This window comes from Daktulosphaira vitifoliae, unplaced genomic scaffold (assembly GCF_025091365.1).
Source record: "Daktulosphaira vitifoliae isolate Bord-2020 unplaced genomic scaffold, ASM2509136v1 Scaffold_4, whole genome shotgun sequence".
In the NCBI taxonomy this organism is placed as follows: domain Eukaryota; kingdom Metazoa; phylum Arthropoda; class Insecta; order Hemiptera; family Phylloxeridae; genus Daktulosphaira; species Daktulosphaira vitifoliae.
In genome coordinates this window covers 32,601,253-32,625,991 of record NW_026099575.1, presented here as the reverse complement: position 1 = coordinate 32,625,991, position 24,739 = coordinate 32,601,253, and positions in this window count along the sequence as shown.

Below are 24,739 nucleotides of genomic sequence, written 5' to 3'. Positions count from 1 at the left end.
ATTTTAACGTTTAGTTCACGAAGATGATGAATGATAGTACAATTATTTAAGAGCAATAAATTAATGTTAGATGTTAAGATTTTTAAAAGAAAGATATAAAAAATGATAATTTTTGTCAAAATTAAAGGATTTTTGAAAATGTTTAGACATGTCACATTTAAAAATGAACTATACAATATCCTAATCTTTCAACATTTTGTGATTAGAAGATAATATCGGTTTATCATAAACCACTGGGTTACTCCCATAATGAGTAAAATATGGAAAAAATGTTTCGTTTTTTGTTAGTTACATATACTTGTTGATGTATTAGCTATTTATTAATTGTTTTTTAGAATCATCCCCTATAAATTATAATTGTGACAAATTTATATATTTAAATGTCGACATACATATTATACTAGCTTATATTAGAAAAAATGGACTAATTAAAAAACTAACCGGTTGATAATAACTTTTTGACCAGTACCTCGGTAGTTGTTTTTATTTTTATACCTAGTCGAAAGGAAAAGTACAACCGAGGAATATCTAGTGATAAAAATAGCAGCACCCACTCCTCACCACCAGTCAATACTTTAAATTATTAATTATATCTGGAATATTGATCCAAAAGTTATTAACCAATCATTTTCTTAATTAGATTATTATTTAATAAATAAGCCTTTTTGTATATATTTTTTTAGTGGCCGGTCTGGCCTAATGTGTAGGAATGTAATCGATCCCCAAGATGCCAACGAGATTTTTCTTGTGATTTTCTCATTGGTGGTGTCAGGTCTTTGGTGCAAGCCGGTCATAATGCCCATTCCGTCCATCATCGACATAGCCAAGAACCATCTTTGACTTCCTAACATGTTAAAAAGAACTACTACTCTCTGTAGCATGTTAAGTTATAAAAGGATGTAAAACTGAAATTTCATTGCATTTAAATATGTTCCCATTTGAAAAATTAGAACCCAATCCAATCAGTGATAATAAAATACTTATATATAAAGTTTTCAGAGTATAGCATTTATCTATGGTATATAAATCAATTTATGATGACGTTTTTATTTTATTAGCATACTAAAATAAACATTTTGTTACAAAAGTTAAATGTATTTACATTAATTCACTAAATAATATACATAGGTACATATATTAAAATGTAGATATTAAAGTCAGTCACTTTTTTTTTAACGATGGTACCTACGCAGTGCAATATGCCTTTAATGTTTGTAAGATAACTGGATCTTCACTATGCTCAGCATGTTGTAAAACAGGTTTATTGGAAATATATAATAGGGTCGTTCACTTTACATAACACGGTAGCTACTTTATGTCATGCCATTTTTTTATCTTTCTAATGAATCTGTTTCTTTTACATAAAATAATTGAAATACTTATAAATGTTTTATAAACAAAATAATTAACAAAAATATTATTTATAAACATTTTTCATTTTTTTTATCATAAGTATTGTGTTATAAAGTATTTTTCCGTGTAGAAGCACAAGACATTCATCAAGAGATTCTAAAAAGTTCAGATTTTAATTAATAATGAAAAATGAGCTTTAAAATATGATCGTCAACGTTAAAATCTCATAATCCTCTTTCACAGATAAATACATTTTTTGTGTCTTAAAATACGTTTCTTACAGTTATTAAAGAATTTTTATTATATTTAATAATTTAATCAGATGAAACTTTTTCCTTTAGAAAAAATCTATAGAAATTCTGCCAATCCGATTAATTTTCAGTTAACGACAATGAATGTTTCAAAATATTAATCTGAAAAATTATATTATAATACAGTGTAGATGTTTTACGTTTTTTAATGAGTATATACTAAATAATATAAATGTCATATTCGTTAAAAAATTTTAAACTAAAAATAAAATACTTTTCATGTTGCATCAACTGTTATTCATTTACAATTCAATTAAAAAATTGAACTATACGTTTTACTAATAAAGGCACAGTTCAAAATACTGTTTCCAGAGTACATATTATATTCTGCAATTTTTGTGATATATTTGAATAAAATATTCAAATTTTAATGTTAATATTACTAAAATAGTAATATTAACATTAAAATTAATTTATAACAAAGAGTAGACATCAAGTTCAATCGCATACTGTAATTATTATAAATAGATACAACCAATATAATTAAGAACAAATATTGAAAATTATATTGTTTGATACAAGTGTCTAAGAAGAATAATTTTTTATAAAAGGCGTTTAAGTTAGGCAAATTTCAGTACATATATGTAATTTTTATTTTTAATAAGATATTATTTGTTATACTATGTATAAAGTATGTACATAGTCATTAATACAACGCTATTAGTATAATAATTTTAATTATTTTACGAAAGTCACAAATAATTTTTATTATCATAAAACTGTTTTTGAACACTTCCTCTGTGGTAAGTTAATATTATGTCATTTTTATTGGGTGTCAATTAAAATTTCTAAAAAGAATATTTTAATAATTCAATTTTATGCAAATTTATATGCATATTTAACCAAACATACTACATTTTTTAAGTGCATAATTATTGACTACACAACACATCAAACATTTTATTTCATAACGAATTTAACTTCTTATGAATTCTATAAAATTAATCATCTAGTTAAATAATCAAAATTTAATTTTACATTAACACACTAATAATGTAAATAATGTTTATTTTTATAATTACAAATTAAACTTCGTTTTTCATCTTTAATGTTATTACTGTCATTATTATTAAAATTTAATAATAATATTTAATATTCTGTTTTCTAATTTTACTTTGAGACTTCATATTGTGTGAAATTATAATTGAATGTCCAAAACATAATGTAATCAGTTATTTAACTACAATAATTTAATAATGATATGCCATGAATAATGTGCTCTTGTCTATATCCGTTTATGTATAACTATATGTTTGTACACATAAACCTGCCGCGACGGAAGTGACAGTTGTATATTTTATCTGTAGACATCGAGTACATACACAATTTTCTTCGGCGAACCGCATCGATAACAATCTCTTTGCAGCTTCACCAAGTAGAAATACTCGAGACTCATTTCATTTTATTTTTCCGTCTTATTATTGTATTCAATTTTAATTCTACTTGCTCGTATTTTGAAGCCATTTTATGAGATATTAATTGGTTTGATTCTAGAAGAACAACTTTAAACCACACTGCAATGATAACACCCGTGATACATAAACTGGTGAGTTGCATGCTTAAATGGTGTCGACACGAGCCCATTACTGTGTCATAAAAATTAAGTTCATTATTTTTCTCAGTTCATCCACTGACATATACCATATACGGTTGATAGATATTAGGTTTAAAATAGTAGGTCCAATTGTTATTTTGATCCAATGACACATAAAGTACAATTTTTTTTTGGTTCATTAATTTTAAGGTAATGACTTTAATGTCCAGTAAAATTAACAAAAGTAAAAAAATGTTTTCAAAATTATTATTATTTCAAAAAAATAATTGTATGTTTCTTTGGAAATTGGTTGGGTTAGGACGATACGGGAGCTTTTACAGTGACACACACCTTATCCCTTACTGGTTCCCTCGGTCATAATTAGATTGCTTCAGGTTGACAGCTAGTGTAAAAATCCTGTTAAAACATTATAAGGTAGAGCCGACTCCAAATAACTGAGTTAGAGGCTAGGGGGTGATGATTATTATTTTAGGATAAATTTAGTAGTCAACGATGAATCAATCACTCTATAATTAATCGTACCATCATATTATCATGGTACGGTAATTATACAATGCAAGTTGCTTACAGTTATTCATTTACTGTCAAAACAATGCGTGGCCACGTCGATGTTATATTATAACGTGTGTCTTATTATTTTAGAGTTACCTGTAATACAACTACTTTCTCACCAAAAATGTAATTAATTACTACAAGAGCTAATACTGACATAGAAGCGTTTTTTAAATGTTTTAATATTATACGGTTATGTATAACGGTCCTATATTTTGTATTTATTTAAACACGATTCAGTATGATCTTTTAGTGCAAATTAAAAATCTCTTGATTACCTTAAAAATTTTATAAGAACTTACTGAATCTTAGAGTTTTTTTTAACTCTGTTGTGTAATTAATTTATTGTCGTTATCAAAATTATTTTAAATCTTTATGTACTTATCTATATCTAATACACCTACATTTTCCTATATCTTATATAAACATTGAATAAGTACGTCAGCTAGAAATCTATATTTCATGATTTCTCCAATATTTCATGTTTATCTAACAAAACCAGTTCTATTTTGAATGAGGTGAATTAGTCACGATTCATCATTAATACTAACATAACTTTGTATGTAGCATAGATAATAACACAACGCACTAACATATAATATTATACACAATTTAGGATTATTAGTAAAACATAAAATTTGTGTCCACATAAAAAAAAACTTAGTTAAATTCAAAAAACAGTTTTGATATTTTTCTTATACAATAAGCAAACAACAAGTTACACTATGATTTTATAGGATGATAAAATAAGTATAGCCAAGTCAATATTCTCATATAAAGAAATATTGATTAGATTGAATTAAAAGGGCCTATGTAAATTCCAATATAGTTCGGTGTACTTTGTTTTTATAATTTTATTGTCCTCTCGATAAAACGTGATGGAGTTACGTGATTTACTTCAGATGGGGTAGTTTATTATTCGAATCCAAAGAACCAAAATACAGTGAAACCCCTGTAGGGTTTTCAAATCAAACACACGGAGAATCGTAATGAATATTTCATGCGCACACATTCCACATGTTTTCAGAGAAGCAAATAAATAAAAACCATCGAACATAGATAAACGGTAAACTGTAGGAATGAGAGGTGTGTGATTTCTGTGCAAAATGTTATTCCGGTCAGAAATTTATCCGAAAACCCTCGGAAGTCACTTTAAGGTACTTACGAATAATGTAACTACCGTTAGGACCTTGAAGAGCTAAAGTAAGAACGTCAAGAATAACTAATATACAAATAGTTTGGTGGTCAGATATTCTGATAGACTGACATATATTATTAATTGATTAAAAACATTCTCGATTACTTTCATCGCTTTCCCTTTAATTTTTTTCTCGTAGTTGAGTAGAAAAATCAACTTGAATTTTTATTTAAAATCCAAAAATGAATAGGAGTGCATTATACAATGTAGATGCTATTAGATACGTCCGTTGCAACTGATTATATTAAATTATTTTAATTAATATCTCTCTTGATCAATTTTTAATACAGAAGGTAATTTTTTCATCATTTACCACTTGATCAATTGAAAAATAAATACATTTGATAACTACATATTATTTAGAGTTTTGATTTCTTTTAATCATATGATTTGCTTAATTTATCAATCATATAGTATTTTTCATATTAATGCATTATAAAAGTGTCAAGAGATAATACACATATTTAACTAGCTTATAAAATATAATATGAAACTGGTTAATAATAAATATTGTACCAGTGTTTTGGAAATTATTAATAATTTAAAGTAATGGCTGAAGGTGAGGCGCCAGTTTTGTTATTTTTATCACTATAATATAGTGATAAAAATATATTATATTTCCAGGTCGTACTCCATCTGCTACTTAGGTATATAAATGTTAAGAATTTCCGTAAAGCTCATCCAAAAGTTCTAATTGATCAGTCTTTTTATTATTAGATGTATTTTTATTAAATAATAATTTTAAACATGTATGTTACTATTTGAAAAATTAAAGTTATTTACTTTATAACGTATACGGAATGAACATGAAATATACTCTAAAATTGAGAAATCAAGAAAATCATAATACTAAAAGTAATCAAAAGTAAAATTCACAGTATTACATTTATTTTTGATCAATTAAGAGAGCAATAATAAAAGAATCATCTTGTATAGTAACACTGTCATACAGTGTAATTTTTTTAAGAATGATAGCCCCCATTTGTTAAGTAATGTTTATTTTTTATAAAAATATACAGATTAGAATTAATCTCTCATTTAACATTTGAGTTGCCCTTAAAAATTTCATATTTCAATGAATTTTCAATCAAAATGGACAATTTTGTGGATTTATAAACTTAAAAAAAATTTGTAGTATATTTTTATCGCATTGACTATATTTAACTGTTTAACGTAACTTAAATTTTAATTACTCAATTTTTCGTGAGGAATAATTAACATGGAAAAGTGCAACATATAATAAACATAATACTAATAATAGTAACTAATATTTCGAGTACCTAACCTGATAATAAAAAAAATGTTATTTAAATGATTGTATGTACCAAATAAAAATTCTATTTAAGAAATAAACATTTATTTTAATACTTTATGAGAAGTAATTAACATATTATACGCTAGGAAAAAGTTTTTATTGTAAATTTGTTAAACTTTTACATTCTTAATCCATTATTTAACATGAAAATTCTCATTTAGTAATATATTCAAAAAATGCGCTTCCCCAAAATTTGCTGTAAATGTGTCATATTTAAATTTGTATTAAATTTAACTGTTAACTAATTTTGTTTCGTTATAAATTATAAGCAATTATAATTTAAGGGATAAAATGGTATATATAATAGAAAATATCTAGAATGTAAATATACTTAATGAATCTAGAAAAGACGATTTACTCATTTTAAGTTCTAGACAAATAGTTGGTGATGTTTTGTTTACAATCAAAAACTAAAAATCAATATTACTATTATCATTGCTGAAACAATTGCTAATATACACAGTCCCGGTTTGTAGATACGAACTGGGAATGTTCGTAGACTCGAGTAAAATAATTGCCTTGGTGATACGTAAAATATGTATTTTTTTTTGCTTTTTCTCTATACATCGTTGCCGTCGGTCTAGTCGATGATATTGTTTTTGTACTGGTCATAACAATAAATAAAATGCTATATTGTTTAAGCGTGGGCATCGAAGACAACATGAAGTTTAACTAGAGAAGTTAAAGAAAAAGGAAGAAAAATTTCAAAGAAAACCTATCTTACCCAGACAAGAGTGAGTGGGGTTTATCCCATAAATTACTACTTCGAAGACAAAAAATAATGAACGCGCCTAAAGTTCGGACCCGAAGGGACACGGCTTGGTCGGAAATACAGCAACAGCTCCAACTTAGCTGAACATAGCGCGTGAAAACTTTTTATCGTCTTCTGTCGAGCACATTATATTGTTATGGTGTTTCACAACTGTTTTCAACTACAATACCGTTTCATTTAACCACATATTTGCTATTAATAAATTATTATAGACACATTATTTCAATTATGTTTAGCAAATAAAAATTAGGTTATTTCAATCATACAAAATAATGAGTCATAAGATTGTGTTTGAAAAAAAAAATATAACAAGTTAAAAATATCCTAAATTTAAAATAAATTAAGATATCTAGAAAAAAAGTTCAATTTTGGACAACGACTATTGAAAATCGAAAATTCTTAAAAAGATATTAGGAAAAAAGTATCATTTAATCCATACTTCATCGTTCAATTATTAAGTATAATAATTATAATGTTTGATTACTGAACGGCCCTAAAATGCAAAAACTTAGATATTCCGTGTAAGATAGTATTTCTATTTTATACGATTATAATAATCTAATGAGATATTAAATCAGTTTTGATCTTCATTTCAAAAACCACTATTAAAACACTTCGGGCAAATTAACCGTAATTGTTTGACATTTACTGTAAAAATACTTAGTGTTATACATACTGTGTATTCAATAAACAAAGCAAAAATACACGCATTGTTTTATGAATATATTTCTTTCAATTAAAAACATAATACTTTCTTAATAATACATTTTGTACTTTCTATAAAAATGAAAAAGCCGTATCAAATAGTGATAGGGTACTGGACTATATTGACGGTGTTGTGGGGCCTACGGAATGCTATTCAAGGATAATTAAACCGTGAGACCTTTGTTTAGTCTTTAACGCTTTTGAATACGTGACAAAACATAAACGGGTGCGGAAAATCTGTTTATACTATTATAAATAATAAATTATGTGCGTGTGTATATAAAATATTATGTCTACATGGCCTGTACATTGTACGTAAGAGCAACATCGTAAAATAACTAAACTAAGCCTTTTTAACTGTTTAAACAGTTTGGTTACACTTTCAATACTTGGAGGAGTAATTCAATTTTTATCTAGACTTTAAGCGATTTATAATTACTTATCCAAATTTCATTTTTAACTGTATATTTTAACTTGAATTATTAAAATCATATAATTATTAAAATTAACGCATGTTAAATACATAAAATTAAAAGTTTTAACTATCTTTTGCTAACAAAAATAAATTATATGATGATCATAAACTAAACACATGTATATACTAATTGATTGTAAACAACGACTTACTGATGAAATGTATGAAGACCATATTTTAGAAAAAGTTCTCATGTCAGTATACGCATTTAAAATAAAAAAGTAATCCAATCAGACTAAATAGTTTTATGATCCGCTGTTAAAAAAAATACAAAATAGAAATGAAAAGTTTTGAAAATTAATCAAAAGAATCTGAAAATTGTCTATAAGGCTACTTACGACGAACATTAAATTTATAACAAGTTTAACATAGAAAGCTTTTGGAAGTCTTTATCAGCATTTGAAGTCTATACCAAAATAAACTATTAAGTTTTTATAAATTGAATTGATTGTAATCAAAATACACTTTATATTTATAGCTACGTACACGTAATACCATTTTAATATATTCATTATGAATAGTCTAGTGATTTCGTTTAAAATAACATTTATTGTAATGTTTTACAATTATTATCTTTAGCGCAAGCATCAATCTTGACACTGTGGCAAACAGAATTTTAATTGAAATTTCTTTATTGCGGTTCGACATAATAACTATAAGCAATAACTTGTCTGGAAAGACAAGACATTGTCTAAAATACCCTTATATCTCACGTTATACATAATACTAAGATGGATCACTTTTTCAGGTAGTTCAACGAACTTTGAAACGTTAGGGATCTCTTATAGAACGCTGTTCATTGCGATAATTTAAAGCGGCCCATTATTTTCATATTCCAATTATAATATTTGTTAGTTATACAGTTATACAATAATAATATTATACATAAGTATCATCTTCACGGACCTGAAGTATAATTTAATACGAATTCATTTTCCAGTCATAGACGTTGAACTCAATTCAAGGACAACTTTTACGACACTCATATTTTTCAATAACTCCACACGGACCCTTCAAAGTGTTATTATTTTTAGCAAGAACAATAAATTTCTAGCTAGCACATAAAATGATCATTTATCGTGTGAAATAAAAGAAAGAGACGTGTAAAACTGATGTATGCACTGCACATGTCGAATGACATATGTGGTAAGGAAGTACTTTTAAGTTTAAAATAATTTTATAACCATAAATTTATCATGCGTGTTCATACTTCTGACTGTTTATTTAATATTAGAAGGTATATTAGCTTGTATAGGTTGGCATGATTTTTCTAGCTAATTAGGTTTGGTTTGATAAAAATACATTATAATGTGAAATTCGTATTTGCAAAATGATATAATTCATAAATATTAATAGTCGTTTACGTTATACTGCAGTTGTATAGAGAAATTAATTGATAAATACACTTAGTTTGTTACTCTTGTTGAGTATTATATTATTTAATAAAATCTAACGATAATATCCAAAAGCAGCTATACTCGAGAATAAAATTTGTGAGAGGATAAAAGAAAAACAATTTCAAATATTTTTTTATAGGTAAGATGTATGTTTAATTGTGTTTCTGAAAAAACATAATTGATGATTTCTCATAGTGTATAAGAACACAAGTGAAATGTTTTTTCGTATAAAGACAGTTAGCTCATAACGCTTTTTAACTATTGTTATTATTATTAGTGTTTTAAGATGGTACAAACGTATTATTTACGAACAGCTACTGTAATGACGACCAGCAAAATCGCCGGAGACGTTAAACTGCGTTTCGCGTAAAAATAGAATAGATATACGCCCACCATCATCCGAATCACGTGCCTTTGGGATCATTGAGCCCTTGCCGTCTTTTAGCAAATATTATTCTACTATATTATTTTTTCTCCCGTGACCTAACGTAACTTTATCAACATTATCACAACACATTTATTTAAATCATTACAAGTTTATTCGACGTTAATTTTGAAGAAATGTAATAAATTATGTGAAAAAGATGTACCACACTTATACAATTCATAAGTTATGCCATACTGTTCTGAGAAATATCTAAACATCAATGATGCACCTATCACAAAATACCATACTAATTGGAATTAAATTTATCTACATCATTATAACGTCATACTGAAAAAGTCAAACGGAAACTTCCTATATTTTCTATAACGATTATATGCGCTTATATTTTAACCGGTGAAATATTTAAAATCTTAACACTGAGTAATTATTAAATATTGAACACTTAAATATTACAAGAACTTTTTTATGTATCTCTTTACTAAACTGAATTTCGAACTAGATAAAAGTCATAACTATTAACAGTCAATTTTATTATGATATGAAAAATAACTTCAGGTAGAAACGTCGTTAAAATTTAGCCCACAAGATGACCAATAATAACCTAGAAGTTGACACAAGGATTTTTAAAACTCAACATATTACGACTTAAAATTCGTCTGCACTTATTCAACTTAAGTTGATGCTAATACCCACTTATGAAATATAATCATACTACCAGTTCTGTTACCACCCAGTCACACTTTTAAGTAATCAAATGTTTACGGATAACACGCTTGATGGTTTATAGACTGTGACGACCTTGGAAGACTTGCTTATCCAAAAAAGACTCTTGTCCGGTACAGCTAAATAGATGAAATTTCATATTTATTAAAAAAACATACAAAACATGTACCATCAAATGTGATGGTTGATGATCGTGAAGGTCTTGCTTTCTACATAACAACAAGATATGTCCACATTTTCCCCTTGGAATAACAACATAGTCAAATTAACACAAATTGTAATACCTATATTATTTTTAGTATAATTTATGAATTTAATTTACTTCGGGACTACACCGGTGAAAAAACATACAATAGTATTTATCACATAATAATATAAAATAATAATCAAATTAAGTTATTTGATTATTTATGGAATTCGATTAATTTAATACTGCCTTTTAAATTTTTAATAAAAAATCAATTGTTGGGAATTTTTTTAATCAAATTGTTTTAAGCATTCAGTGTTCAGTTATAATATTAAAAAAGGAACATTAAATACATCCAAAAGTATGAATTATTTGTTTTGAAAAACACCGTAGTTTATAACAACACGATTTTTACGAATATATATTTATTATACTTATTTATTTATAGAATTTATGAAATTTAATTTCTACATTATTTTGCAGCAAATGGTATTAATGTTTGCCAAATCATCATAATAGTAAATACTTGTCGGTTGTTTGACATTCAGTGGTTTTGGCTTCACTTAATATTTACATTCTTGTGATTATGTATAAACCAGGTCACACCATTATGTATTGTATGGTTTTTTGGGAATATCAAATGCGCCATTACTAAACTCTGACGATAGTTTAAAATAACTCTTATTTACTCAAATTTAGAAAAATGCAAGAAACGTTACTGAGAAAAGTTATCTGTTTTGTTACGCTCCTTTTTATATGGTGGCGTATACTCGTAATTGTTGACATGAAAGCTTTTTCTTGATTAAAAACAAATGTGCTGAGATATAATCCATATGCACGAGTGTATACCTTAATTCGACATCAATAATGAATGATTGAGACCTGCAATGATTATTATAAGGATCAAGACGAACGTCGAACAGTTTTAATAGTTTATTCGCTATAAAAACTCTTCAATGAAATTACATTTTCCCGCAGTGGATTCATTTTGAAAATGACTAGGTATTAAAAGTTACCATTAAAACTGCGCGCTCTTAAAAGAAAACGTGTTATCGCATTTTGAGAAAATTTTAACTGTCACAAAAGGGTTGCGATAACACTGTCAAAAAATACTTAAACCCGTCATACCCGCAACATGATTCACGAGCCTTTAAACAATGCGCTGAGTGTTAAAAAAATATAACTATATACTCCGCGATGTAGTTATTGTTATCACTCGTTTATTTTATAACCCGCATGTCAAAGGTTTACAAGCGCTCGTATATATGTACTGGTAGGCTTAATAACACTTAGTGGATGTTTATATCCACCGCTTTCATAAGTGAAGGCGGTTGCTTGATCTTTGTAATTTATAATAAATAAGGATAGTAAACGTCAACAGCTGTGCACACAAGGTACGTTTTTGCTTACCATAAAACGTATTTACACATACGAAGTAGACAAGTTAAAAAATAATTACAGGAAACAAAATTTCAATCGAAATAGCAATGTGAATGAAATTAAAAAAAATTCATCTATTTTGTTTATATAAACGTTTAAATAATTATTTTATTTATTTTCATTATATTTAATTTTTTTTTGTAATTTATCCCACATAAATAAGTTATTTTACATCAGTTATATCAAATAATGTAATTGTTATATAACTGAAATGTTTACTCGTTTAGTGTAACTGAACATGATGATATTCTATTAAACGGTTACAAGCTATTACTTGATGATGTTAATTATAGCTTATAAACATTTGGACTACACAATTTTACTGTCCAGTGTCAACGATGCCCTTGAAATAAGTGGCAAATAACGTCAATCGATATCTCTTCATTTTGAAAATATATTTATAGCTATTTTCAAATGAAAGGTAAAAGCTTATAACATAATAAATATTCTCTAATAATAGTAGCATTATACGGCATTAATATAAATCAATATCTAATAGAAATAATTAATAGAATCTTTAAATAAACCCAATAATTTTTATCTATTACAATTTATGTATATTATAAGCTTATGAAATCATGATGTTAATGTGTACATACATTTCATAGACAAATTCGCAAGTTTTAATATTCAGTGAAGGTCGTCGTGGCAATAGGTACAACTAGGTAACTAATCGAATTACTTAAGGTTAAAAAATACTTAAACTATATGAAAACAGACCCACGTATTGCAAAATAATGTACCAATATTAAATTTATGATAATGTCGAAAAATCAATTGCTACACATTTAAATAAATTTTATAAATATATTTCAATTTTTTTAGTATTTAATATTTTGATCATAAATAAACTAAAATATGTCATTGAACATTGTATATTTAATTCCGTATTAGTTTTTATAGATTTTAATATGCGAATTTATATAACATAGAAATATTACGTTTAGTACCTTCTTTACATAGGCGTATTAATAAAATGTAGTTATACGAGTTCTTTTTTGAAAACACAATATTATTATTGTAAACTATAATGCAAATTTTAGCTTCGATGCGAAGCTGAGAAGGTATTGGTTTTACTAAGATGTGTTTTTTTTTTTTGTGTCTGTTACCACTTTTTCTCAGCTCTCACCGAACCGATTTCTTTTAATGATACGTCAAAAGATCACAAATTGTACCTAGTCAAAGACATTACCCTCAAAAATTGAAAAAAATTCCCTCGTTCCCCGTAAATGGGGGAAACCTCCAAAAAAATTACAAATTTAAAAATCGCTAATTTTCGAAATTTTTTCAATTTTTTTTACTAAAAACTGCCGTACCTTTTTTAAAAATGAACATATGATTATAACTTTTTTTTTTATAGATGCTTGATGTCTTTACCTATCATTTGATATATTTTTTATGTAAATTTGACCCTTTATCTGCCCACAGGGGGATTTAAAATGACAACTTTTTTACAAAAAATTAATTTTTTCAACTTAACTTTTGAAAGTGTTTCGGAAGATCTGACACTTTTATATATATCTTAAATTAAAGCTAATGTAATCTACTTTATTATGTAAAAAAAAAATTTCGGACTTTATTTTGTCTTCACGGTGAAAATGGCTATCAAATGCTATTATTGTGTGAAAATTCTCAATTTTATTTTTTATATTTTTAACTTTATAATGCTATAACTTATTGAAAAGTGTATTGATCAATATAATTTTTTTATGGGAAATACTATTTTTTAATAATCCCTGTTTCATTCGACATACTTTATCTTAATCAGGATATTAATAAGGAACTAGCAGTTTATGAAGCTTTTGGAATAATCCACAAATTTTTTAAAATTAAACACTATCTAAAGATTTGCATCGAAGCGTTTTTTTTTATAGTGATTTTAATCACTGTCAGATTAAATCTATACTGGACCCAACTATGCAACGTCCCCACTATGCTGCGACTCCACTGTGCTGGGTTTTTTTACAAGTTATAAAACTATTTGATATCCATTTTAGTAATTATATTTACTACCCGTAGTTCTAAATAATTATCTAATAAAATTACTGCTAATAATAAACGAAAAATTACAAAAAAGACTAAAAATTATATTATTTAACTTAAACATATATTCGTGTTTTATTAAAATACGCTTTATGTAAAATAACTTGAGTTATTTTGATAATTGTTATCTATGATTGAAAGTAGATTTAAATACTGTTATTGATTTATCGTTTACTATATTTCTTCTATAATAATAATAATTAATTAGAGAATTTGTTTTTAGATTATTTATTTCTCAATTTTGGAACGGTTAAATATTTTTTAGATTTGTCCTTTATAAAGGTACCAACTTTATTTTTCTTAATCGTAACATACATATTTAACTAGTTCTAATAATAAAGAATGGTTCAACTAAATAAAAGACTAGTCTATAACAACTTTTGAACAGGTAAGTTTGGGAGTTATAATTATTTATATACCTGGTTGGGAGGAGGAGTAGTGCGACAATGCGATGTGTAATTATAATAATAACACAACCCACACCTAGCTACTATTCTACATTTAATAATGTTAATAATTTCGGTAATACAGATCTCTAAAAGTTGTTATCGACCATTCATTGGGTTGTTTTCTATTACATGGACTGGTTTAATGTATAAGTTTCCATTAAAAGTTGTTACCATTATAAGGGATAGACCTAAAAAATATTAAACCATTTAAAAACTAAGAAATTAATACTACTTAAATACTACAAAAATAATTTTCCAAATTATTATTATTTTAGGAGAAATTTAGTGGTCAACGATAATTCAATCATCTTGTATTATGTAAATAATATAGTTCAATATCGACGTTGGTTAATTAAAATTTTTTATTTTTATAGTGACGTTCATTATTTATTTGATCCATTTCTACCATTAAATAACATACATGTAGCTTAATTAAAATATTGTTAAATGTTTTATTATATGCAGAAACCACAATACACAGTAAAAGTTCATTAATCCCTCGCTGTGTTATTGACGAGTTTTTTTATTAATAGAACAGAGGACCTATCAAAAACACATTTTTAGAAGTAATAACGTGCTCAAAGCTTCGAGCGAATCTCAGAAAACTAAATAACGTGATTTGTTTATTTTTAAGTATATATTTTTTCCTCTTAAAAAAGTAGGACGATGACATTTGAGCTGATGACATTCGAAAAAAAAAACATTGAAATAGCAATGACATATATAAGAGTGACGTAGCAATAACAAGTTAAGTCGCAAAACGACGTTTTTTTTACTAATCAACGTATAATTTTTGCTCATATCGCGTTCTCTATTTCATCTATCCCAACTACACCTCTACCGACGACACTCCAATAGACTAACACTAATAGTACACAGTTACGTTATTAATGTAGGTCACAGTAAATTATTGTTGCGGTAGGTCTTTGTACAAAAACGCGTGTTGTGAAGGAAATTGTGATCATTACAGACTGCGTAGACATGCAAATAACAATAATATCGTTAAAACACATAAGTGCACTGAGTGTTTATGTGTTAGCATAAACACAGTTTTTTAGCGTCTTTTCTCTCTATTTATTCGCGTATATTCACATGCTCTCAAATAAAAAGAAAAAAAAACAATATAAATAATATATTATGTAAATTGTACAAATAAACTAAACAAAAACAACATGCTACAACTCAGTGGCACGCAGAGTGGCGATAAAGAGCATTGGCCTCTCATCCGAGGACGTCGACTCTCTCATATAGTTTTGTATATTAGTAAATCTACATTTACCAATAGTGAAATAGATAATTTTAGTAATATTAATCGGGATAAAACAGCCTTGGTAATAACACATTCTAATTTTATATTAATATTTGGGGAAAAATTTATCTAGGTAAAAGATAAAAAATGTTTTCTTTTATCTAGATAAAGTCCTGTTTTTTATTTATTAATAATTTTTGTAATGTTTTCCTTCTTTCCCCTTAACCCTAGGTCAGTTTTTATTTTGTTGTTGGCAAGATAGAGAAAATTTCTCTTCTCGATACGCTTTGCTATAGCACTTTTAATCTCCCCTTTAATAAAAAAAAAAATCGCAAAAAATGCACATTATTTATTAAATTTATAAAGAAAAAGTTACTCTTTTTTATCTACAGTATGATTTATTAAAAATGCTATCTTCCATTTTTTCGTTAAATTTTTTCATAAAAATGTACAGATTTAAATTTAAAATTAATTTCATAGAGTGGATTTTAAGGGTAACTTACAAAAGTTAAGTGGGAACCTATAATTTTTTTTCCTATTAAACGGGAAATGGGTTAAATAAAATTTTGAATGTATACAGTTCTATACATTGCCCGTTTTTACCATTTTGACCGTAACATACACAAAAATATTGGTTTGTTTTTTTCATGAATAACTACACTTAGACTAAGTATATAGGGTAACAATAAACATGATATAAACAACAAAAATAAATGATAAGATGAAAAAAAACAACAACAAAAATAAATGATAAGATGAAAAAAACAACAACAAAAATGATAATAACAAGTAGAAAACAAAACAGCCGTCAGTATAGTTCCAACTTCGGACGAGTAATCATCGCTCCCAAAATGAACTCTACATCGAGTTATTTATATGTTCAAAAGATATAACTGAAAGTATTCTTAATAATATATTCATTGTTTTATTAATGAAATTTATTATTGATAATTTATTTTTCCGTTATACTTATGCAAACTTTCTCAACTTCGTTTAATTTTTACTAATGGCTTTGCCTCATCATTGAAAACTTTGTGTTTATTACATACCAAGTCTTAATATCTACTTATCTATTTTAATACATTATTTTACATACCTCTTTGTTTATTTGTTCAAATTCACAGGCATGTCTTTTGGCTATTATTGAAAATCCTTTCAGTTCTATGATTTCCACTTTAATTTTTACAATTAGAACAATCCTCCTCAAAATGTTAACCTCTAGTAAGGATTTTCAATTCCACTAGGTTCCTAGTGTGGTAACGAATTTATAGATTCTTTGGCTTAAAACACATTACCTATTCTGTGTTATCCTTAATTTCTTCTACCTTATTCTGACGCTTTGTATTACTTTATCCACCCTCTCGGATGTGTAACTAGACAAGTAGTCTTTCCTCCCTGTCAGCTTTGCTCGATGGCATCGTACCTAGTCTTTCTAAAGTCCTATGGTTCCATCAACTAGATCTCACCCACAATATAATGATTAGATTATAGACTGCATATGTATAACGCATTCCAATTTTTATAATATTTGAAATGATGAGGTTCAGAATGATCCTTTAACTTATTTATTAAATGTTTGATGTTCCACATTATAATATGAAAATATAAAAAACTATTAAATGTTTTTATGGAATAGAGGCTGAATATCTTTGAATTTTATATTCTAACGTATTAAAAGGTTTTTTTATCGTGCAGTTTTTTCATTATTAGTATATTTAAACTACTTTAATGGTTGTCATTCCATTGAAACCATTGTACTTATCCCTTACCTAGTAATGCTAGCTCGCCTTAAGGTATCTGGTTTATCTAACACACGGAATGGATAGGAATAAAAAAAATGTATTACTAAAGAACTGACACATTGTACTAAAATTTCTATTTTGTTCTTTATGTGTTTGTTCAGCCAAGGAATAATGTTCAAGAGTTTAATATTTAACTATTTTGGATAGTCAGTGACAGTATTTTTTATAGTATACATATTTTATAAATTTTTATTATTGAAATCAGATATTGTATGTCAGATAGACGCGTCCAATAGAAACCTCCTCGAGAAACCTCGAGGAGGTTTCTAAACCATTGATACTCCGGGACGGGTGGTAAGTCCATCGTTGGAGAGAGGGGTGGCGACTCCAATTACCGAACTGATCTCTCGTTCGGCAAACCGTGCCGAGTTTTGAACCCAAGGCAGTGCCGCGTTACCGACTCGGCCACAACGTCCCTCAGATCTATCGTAATTAAAAAAAAAAATAAATATAAATCCCTACGTGATTTTATTTGTTTTGGGTGTATATGAAGGTCTCTTATTATCAGGGCAAGAAAACGTTAGAATTATAATTATTAAAACGAAAAACGAGTGATATCAATTACTGTAAAATATCTTTAAACATAATTTTACTCATATAATATTTATAACATTGTATAACGTTTAAATGTTGAATAACATTTAACTTAATTATAAGATAACGTTATAATATGTTTAAATGTAAACAAAAAAAACTTTTAATTCGACGCGTGCTTATTATGAATACAAATATTTTTTAAATTTATTCATTCTCATGACTTANCTGCTTATGATAATGAATTATGTTTCGAACACTTTTAGCGTTAAATGTATAAATTTAGTAACGTAAAAAATTAATTAATATTTTAATATTAAAAAAGTTAAACATAAACATTGTATAACGTTTAAATGTTGAATAACATTTAACTTAATTATAAGATAACGTTATAATATGTTTAAATGTAAACAAAAAAAACTTTTAATTCGACGCGTGCTTATTATGAATACAAATATTTTTTAAATTTATTCATTCTCATGACTTAAAAATATCAAAATCTTAAATTTCACCCCTTATTTACATTATGTAATCACTGATTATAAAGACACCTTAAATTACTTTACCACCTACACTATTGGAAAATCTGTCATTGGCTTTATCACTCGTACGTCACTGTTATAATTCATTTTTATAACATTAGTAATCTAATTTCTCATTATTTATAAAGATTTAGTGTGCATAAGTTTTAGGGTAAAAAATTTACTACTTGATGTGTCGTTCCACTAATTAATTTAAAACAATTTTGGCATTGTTAGTTTTCATTATGAATCGATTTGCAAAAAAATAATACGTCAGACAAATGTTTAAAGGTTTTATTTCACTGATATATTATCTTCCCTAATTAACACTGCACCATCTTCAGATTTGTTTTTTTCGTTTAATAAATTATTTTATGTATTACCTTCGACATGAAGCTATGAAGATATTGGTTTTACCACTGTGTGTTTTTTTATGTCTGAAAATTCTCAGCTATCACTGATTTATGGGCCAAATGAACTTGATTTAAACCTAGTTGAACATATTGTTGCCAAAAATTGAAAAAAAAACTCAATTTTAAAAATTTAAACAAATATCTCAAAATTATGTTATTGTAAAAAATTAAATTTCTAACATTTTATTTTGCATTTTAAAATTTCTATTTTCTATAAATTTTTCTTTTTGGACTGTAAAATACAAATCTATACTCAACAGTAAAATATTGTTAATTATTTTTTTATACTTATTATTTGACGTATTAGGTACTTTTAATATATTATTATTATTATATATTATTTTTACAATGAATAATGAATTTACATACAACTAAAATATATTTCTAACTCAAAATAAAATAAAGCATTTGTTTATATAACAATGTTAATTAAGCTTCTAAAAATATGCTGACAATTTTTTTCTTATTTTTTCTTCGCCTTAATCCAAAATACTTCGGATCGACCATCCTTTTCCTAAACTTCCAATTGACACGAACTCCCACATCATCTACACTAACATCAGCTTTCCTTATATAGCATTCAACAACATCTCTCCATTTTTTTTCCTCTACCTTTTCTTCCTTCAACATTTATTTCTATAACTATTATTACAGCTTCCGATTCCTCTCTCCTCGTAAAATGACCAAATCATCTAAGTCTATATTTAGTAATTATAATATGTACTTTTATGAAATCTTATTTATTTTTTTGGAGTTGTACAAACCATATATTTCAATTAATAAATAACTAATAATCTCTACATTTTTAAAACAGAATTAATTATAAATAATAGTTATTTAAAAAAAATAAAATTAGTTGCCCCACAAGACATACAATGAATGTTAGCTGTCTAATAATTATATTATTACTGAGCTTAAACTTACAAAAAATATTAAGTTTTTTAAATATAATTTTTGTTATTAATTTATGAAAAATATTATATTGCTAAAAACCAATTATTTTGAAGACATAAAACGTTGAAAACATTTTTTATTGATGTTTATATTTCTGAATAATACCTATATGGGTTAATAGAGTATGGGTTTCATTTTTTCCCTAATTAAATTATTAATAATTAATTGATGATTTAATTAAAAAATCTAAGCAAAACAATCCATTACAAAAGGCACAAGTTCAAAAATACCCATAAATAACAATTTCCGATGGTATAATTCAAAAACGGAATCCCATTGAATCATTTCCAGTAATCGAGTTCTGTCAAGAGCTTCAATATCCGGGTCTGGCCATATGAATTGATTTTTCTGTACTTTAGCACACACATAAATTTATTTAAAAATTACAATTATCACAAACATTTTTTTAGCTGTAGATGTCACTATATGAAATATAGACCTACGTCATGTGAATTTTTTTAATGGCAAATTTATATTATACTCATATATAAGATATATATATTTTTTTTTTTTGTAAAAAGAAACCTTTTAAAGTACCTACGAATCTATTATAGTCATTTTTAATTCTAGTAAAAAAGAAATAAATTTACTTTTAAAGTAGATTTCAATAAAAAAAATATTATTATTAATGTTTTGTATCATTTTAAAGTTTGTTGAATTTTCATGTGTTTATTTTATGTATTAAAAATTTAAATATGTATTGTTAAAATAGAGAAGAAAACTCATTGTTTTCGCGCTAACTCTTTGTTTGTAGCCTTTTTTGTGGATATTTTTATTGTTTTAATTACAGACGTACATTCCAACTACAGTTATTTCTACGGGAAAAAATGTCATAACTTGTATTTAATGTAAAAATATTCTTTACTTCTATCATTTTCTTAAGATAAACTTTTCATACCGTTTAATAAACTTGAAAATATTTAAAGTTTTACAAACTTTAAAATGATACAAAAAATATAGTATTGAACTTAAAAATCATTTTTTAAGTAATTTTTTTTTCAAATCTATTCAAAAAAATCTTAATTTCCTTTATGAAATTTTCCCAAATTAAAAAAATATTATTTTTGATGCTATTTTTGTAGTTTTAAATTATTATATTAATTTAAAAAAACAAACTCAAAATAATTAGTTGATCAAAAGTTATTAGATTTGTTAGAATCGTCAAAAATCATATCTAAAGAAATTTAATTTTTGGTTGTGTTTGTAAACAATCATAGTGGACTACGATATAAATATTTAGATTTGATTTAAAATTTTATTAATTTATATTTAATTTGTACTTGAAATATTTTTATGAAATCAATTTTTAAAAGAAAACTTTAAAAATGTTAAAACTTATAAAATAAAAATTAAGTAAGTTAATATAATTAAATTATTTCAAATCAGATATTCATATACATTTAAATTTCAATTCAATTACAGTTAGTATTTTACACTTACAAGGTTTCTTATATTTTTTATTTAAAAAAAAAATTAAACTAAGATTAATGTTTCAATTATATACTTTCCAAGATATTTTTTCTACGTGAATGTTTTTTAATCGAAAAATTGATTCCTGAAAAAAATATTTATTGACACACTTACTTACTATTAAAAATTAAAGTAAATAAAATTATATAAAAATCTTTTATTATCATAATATAAAATAAACTAAAATTCGCTGTAATAATTTCAAAAAACAATTCTATAATGTGTCCGAATGAATTAAAAAAAATTAAGAAATTTGACGTAGATTTTCACTTGGGAATAGTAAAGTGTTGATTTTAATTATGAAGATAAAATAACACTATATTATAAAGTTATGTGGACCAGTGACTTTCTCCTGCTGATAACAATAGTTGTAGTTAAACTTGGATTCAAATTAATCTAAGCCAATAAGAATTTAATCCAAGATACTTATTATTTTTCCTATAATTTTTTATATATCTTAAATATATTAATGTTTAATATAATGTATTCAATTTAACAGTCCGGTATAATCCTATTTAACTCAATCCGTGACTATCATATATCATTGGTTGTAGTACTGCAATATTTTTTTTGTTTATATAGTACTTGAAAATCATTTTTAGTACAGACTCTCTGAGTCTACAGCAAAAATTTCGTTCTTTTATTCCTAATTTAAATACATCTCAACCTACCTAACATGATTTTTATAATACCGACGTAATCCTATAAAAAATTAAAGTATTATTTTTTATCAAAGAGATTTGAGAGGAATCTTAAAACGTTATGAATTGATATTAAAATGAATAAATGTAAGAAAAATTAAAATATCGTACAACTTTGAACTCGTCAAAGGTTATATTTTACATTGTATTACGTTACGATGAGGCTCAATGGCAGATATTTCAATAAAATGTTTATTAAAATAAAATACAAATTCATCTTTGATATAAATAAATTTGAATTTTGATATCTTCGTAAAATGTCATTTCGGGATACTTTTTCAATATGAAGTCCTTAAATAAATTGAACGTCAATAGTGTTGACGTCTGATAAAATATAAAAGTGTCCACTTAATTAATTAGTATTACAAAATCAATTGTTTACAACTATAAATATTGCGTAGTGGCGGCTACATTAGTCGATCAAATAAAATAATTTCAAATTGAATACTTTAGTTTTACAAATATTACTATGAATGCACTTCATGTAAACTATACGAAATAATAAGCTTTTAAAAATTTCGTAACTGATATAATGGAATTGCATTGCAAAAAATGACTCGTTCGATTTTCAAGGGGTCAAATGTGTTCAAAAGAATGTGTCCCGAGGATAAAAGAACACACTTATAAGCGTTTCTTTTTAGTAAAATGTATTAGCGACAAGCATGCATTAAACTAAGGGGAAAATATAAATAACACTTTGCATTTTTACACGTGTTACGTTACAGAATACAGTAAAGATAACTTCAATAATAATATTAAGCCGAGTAAATTATTATTTATGAAATTGAAACAAGTAGCGAATACATGAAAACGCTTTTGTAGGTCTATTTTTGTAAGTGAAGTTTTATACATAATATATTTAAATCCTTTCAAAAGATAGTTCAATGCTTCAATTTATTTTTATTGAATCGACAAGAGGGTGCTGATCTAATTTGTTTGCGTAACATAAACTCATGACGTAAGCTTCTTTGTAAAACTATTCTAAATATCAAGTGCACACATTTTCTACAAATCAGAAATTCAGCAAAGGTATGATCTCCGAGAAGTAACTGAATATTAACAAAATCTTAACAACCTATAATCATTATATATGTATAATAAATAATTAGCAGAATTTTTTTTCACAATCAACGCTTTATATAAAGTGAGTTTGTCTTATAAAAAGTTCTGCGTTTTAATTTAATTTATTTATTATAAATAGCTCAATAACCCCATAAGAATTAAAATTAGATCGAAGGGCTCGAGGGACATGAACCCGCTCCCGTAAATACATTCTTTTTATAGCGTGAACTTTGATTTGTTCCTTTTATTAATTAACCTTCAAGCTGTCACATTTGTGTAACTAAGCTATACAACACATAAGTATATCAACATGTAAAGGCATTATAAATGTCCTTTGAAAACTAATGATTCTATCCCGCGTATAACACCTAAGAGTTTTAATGATGTTGATAAAGTGGAATTCCTATTGTAGTGTTGCTTAGTGACAGCATTAAAGTCTATTGACATGTCGTGCAATCGGTCACCAGTTAGTAATACTGCTCTACATAACACAAATCAGACATTTTCATGTTATTTTTATTTGTATTAAAAAAAAAAATCATTAAATCCATTGACTAATGTGTCAAATAAAATTTAAAAATTTTAAGTGTCAATAGTAGAAAAAATAATACATTTTAAAGACAATTATAAAATATAAGTTTCCTATTAAAAAATAATTTAACAAAAAACTTATTCAGTTAAATAATTTCTACATTATTCTCTTTATTTGGCGTATTTAGTAATACGCCACTTAACACTACTCTAATGTGGAGAATGGAAGTTTTTTGAAAAAAATATTTATCTTTTACACACCACGATAAATAGTAGTTTTAACATAAGTGAGGTAGTTAAACTAGTAAACAAATGCGATAAAATATTTCTGCTGTGTATTACAAGAACTTTACCAACAACCTCATTCTATTTTCCATTATGTGTAGGTGTAAATACATGTTTACGCTTCATACCTTCGAAGTGCAAATACACGGTGCATAGCCACGAATGCAACGCTGTACTATTTTGCAATGTAATAACAATTAAGCATAATTTTTTATATCATACTGTGAATAAAAAAAAATGAATTAAAGTAAAGTATTAAAAATATTACTTATTACTGGTAATATACGTTATTATTATTATTGTAATTTTTTACATTAATTTATTTAAATATTTTAATGCCAATTTTGTTACATT